Raw genomic sequence first — 620 nt, forward strand, 5'->3', positions numbered from 1 at the left:
TCTTCATTAAGGAATTGCATTAGGCAATTATTTCAACCTACAACAAAGAGGCAAGCTTCTAATTATAACATGCAGGAAAGTGTACAGTAGACTGACAACAGACTCATTACTACTTTCCTTCTTTTAATAACTAATAAGTTAGCATCGCTCATTCTGTTCTCTTTTATCCTATATCAAAGTGAACAACTATAACACTCTCGACACATAGCGCATTTCCTCCAAATATAGATATTAGCTAATCTCAGTTATCAATAAGAATCAACAGCAGCACATGAAAAAAAAAATCCTGCCTTTTTCTGTACATGCATAAACAAAATACCTCTTTCTCCTTCTGTTCAACAAGGTGAATTAAATATCAAAACTTTTATAGATCTAAATACTGGACCCCTGACATCATAATTCAAAAGCATCTCCAGATTTATATTTCAATAAATTCTCTTACATAAAAATATTCACTGACAAACTATCTCATTCCCTTACTGGCTATTACTAGAAATTCTACAGGCGAATGACCTGTTAAACCATCTGAAAATGTGTATTCTATCATTGCTATACCTTTTCCTTATTGAATACCTGTCATATTCCTAAAAATCATCTAATTATGCAAGACCTAAAACTAT

The sequence above is a fragment of the Penaeus monodon genome, chromosome 29, assembly GCF_015228065.2.
Source record: "Penaeus monodon isolate SGIC_2016 chromosome 29, NSTDA_Pmon_1, whole genome shotgun sequence".
Lineage (NCBI taxonomy): Eukaryota > Metazoa > Arthropoda > Malacostraca > Decapoda > Penaeidae > Penaeus > Penaeus monodon.